Here is a 2,790-nt window from a genome sequence, read left to right as displayed (position 1 = left end):
CTATTCAACTATAAAAGGGAACTGATAATTCATTATGCTAAAGCAAGGTTGAGTTGCAAACATACAAGACCCAAGAGACATAGTGGAAGCCCAGCCCACGTGGGAGCTGAAACTCCCACTACTCAAAGGGAGACGCCCGTCTCCAAGGACCAAGTCCCCGTTGCCACGTCACTAAAGAGGAGACGCCCGTCTCCATGCTTCCCTAAAGAATCTCCACTTGAGACGCACGTCTCCAAGTGCCACCAAGTCAAAGGGAGACACACGTCTCCAACTCAGTCCAAATAGGGTACGTGAAATCCGGAAGAAAAGGCACAACGTGGGAGAAAAGGAACGTGACTATTCAACTATAAAAGGGAACTGATAATTCATTATCAGGGTCCGAGTTTTTTTCACCAGAATTATTTTCTTGTTTTCATAGTTTTCAATTAATTTCCTTTCCAGCATTTTACTTAGCAATTCAATTTCCTTTGTTCTTTTTCTCACAGCAATTTCTACACCGGAAATTGTTGTGAACCTTCAACAGGTCTAACCTTACGTTAGATTTAGTTTTATTTCCTTGTTTAATTTACGCCGAATAATTTCTGAAGAACGATCCAACCGACCTGTGGTAGAAGTTCAAGTACTCGAAGATTCAAGTTTTTATTTCAGATTTACATTATTCAGGTTTCTATTTACCGCTTTAACTATTATTTTGTAGCATGATATATTGTATGCCAATTAATATGCCTAAAATTATGAACCGAATTTATTTATGCATGTTTAACCGTATCAATATGTCTGGCTAATTTAATTAAGATATCGGTATGTAAAGTAATTTAACCGTAGGGATCCGAAACAAATTGGCTTAAATATGTTTTATTAAAAATCACTCGTTTCTGGTTTTGTGTCTAATTTAATTTGCTAAAGTTATAAAATCAACAGAGCGAGAGTTTGAGATTTTAGAACTGATAAAGGTTAAAATCAACAGAGCGAGAGTTTGAGATCTTTAACTGGATAGTAGACATAAAACATTAGTTTTAAGGACAGCGAGAGCGTATTAAAAATAATTAGAATTTATTTATTTTCAAAAATTGTTTTTAAACCCGACACGGGACAGCGAGAGCGTACGTTAGGGAATACTAGCATGATCTGAGTTAACAGAGCGAGAGTTTGAGACTAGGAGATTTAAGCAAATAACGTCTTCATGAAATGAGCATTTTATCAACTGTGATGTTTTCAAAAAGCTTTTCTGAATCTAATGGGACAGCGAGAGCATACATTATGGGTTAGGATAGTAGTCCAAATCAACAGAGCGAGAGTTTGAGAGGAGGACTTTTAAATGACATAGTTAATAGAGATTTTTGATTAAACGAGAACCATAGCCAATGGAACTTCGGATCACCTAAGTTAGACGAAATACATACTGATATCCGCTTATTATTATGCTTCTTAGAATTAAGATTTTTCGGTCCCCTTTAGAAACAACCCAAGTATTCTTAGCCTTAGCTTTACATAGTCACCTTAGATAATGGTAGGTCGATTCATAGTCCCTGTGGGTTCTATATCTTTTAAAACTACACGACACGACCGTGCACTTGCAGTCATCAGATTAATAGACACGTAAAGTCGCGATCAAGTTTTTGGCGCCGTTATTGGGGACTATTTAAGTCGATATCGTAACTCACTGTTACACCGTAGAGACTAGGGCAATTATTTTCCTTTTCTTCGAATTCATCATCTTCCCGAAGTAGAACCGATTCCAGTTTCCCAAGAATTGATTCTTTCTGATCAACAAACCCCAAAGTTAGAGATGGCTGCCGCTCGTCCTCTTAGGGACTATGTCGCTCCTTCACGAGCTGAACCGCACTCAAGTATTGCACCACCCGTGATTGAGGCGAACAACTTCGAACTAAAACCTTCGCTGGTGCAAGCTGTCCAGCAGAACCAATTCTCTGGAAGCCCTGCAGACGATCCAAATCTCCATTTATCCGTGTTCGTGCAATACGCCGACACTGTCAAAGCTAACAATGTCAGTCCCGAAGCAATTCGATTACGTCTTTTTACTTTCTCCTTGAGAGATAGAGCTAGAGTGTGGCTTCAATCTTTACCCTCTAACTCCATAACTACCTGGGATGAATTGGAGAGAGTTTTCTTAGCGACATATTTCCCGCCCAGTAAAACCGCAATGCTAAGAGGTCAAATCAACGGAATTACCCAAAAAGACAATGAATCACTCTTCGAGGCTTGGGAGCGATATAAGGATATGCTGAGACTTTGTCCTCATCATGGACTTGAGCCATGGTTGATTATCCATACTTTCTATGGTGGTCTATTATATAACACCAAAATGATTATAGATGTCGCTGCTGGCAGAGCTCTAATGGACAAACCTCATGACGAAGCCTATAACCTCATAGAGAACATGGCGCAAAACCATTACCAATGGGGAGGAGAACGAATCGCTGTAGAAAAATCCTAAACCAAAGGAGGAATGTACAAAGTCAGTGGTATAAACCGCGTTAACACCAAAGTAGACGCCTTGAATCAAAAGATCGAGAACTTAACCATAACTCCTGCAGCCACCGCGGCTGCTGTAACTCCTAATTGCGAGATATGCGGATTAACTGGACATGTCATTGCTGAATGTCAACTGCTGACAGGTGTTCCACCTGATCAAGTGAATTACGCTCAAGGAAACCCTTACTCAAACACGTACAACCCTGGATGGAAGAATCATCCTAACTTTTCGTATAAGAATAACAATGCGTTATACGCACTTGGACAAGCACCTGCTGTTCCACCTGGATACCA

General features: G+C 39.9%; 1 non-coding gene across 1 annotated transcript; it reads right to left on the bottom strand.

The window, feature by feature from the left end:
• Nucleotides 1-2,164: 2,164 nt before the first annotated feature.
• LOC131621982 (small nucleolar RNA R71) lies at nt 2,165-2,271 on the bottom strand. Its single transcript, XR_009289725.1, has one exon. It is a non-coding gene; the product is annotated as a small nucleolar RNA R71 (small nucleolar RNA).
• Nucleotides 2,272-2,790: the final 519 nt, after the last annotated feature.

This window comes from Vicia villosa, unplaced genomic scaffold (assembly GCF_029867415.1).
Source record: "Vicia villosa cultivar HV-30 ecotype Madison, WI unplaced genomic scaffold, Vvil1.0 ctg.000020F_1_1_3, whole genome shotgun sequence".
In the NCBI taxonomy this organism is placed as follows: Eukaryota; Viridiplantae; Streptophyta; class Magnoliopsida; order Fabales; family Fabaceae; genus Vicia; species Vicia villosa.
The sequence above is the reverse complement of the archived record's forward strand: the minus strand, read 5'-3'. Positions and strand labels throughout refer to the sequence as shown.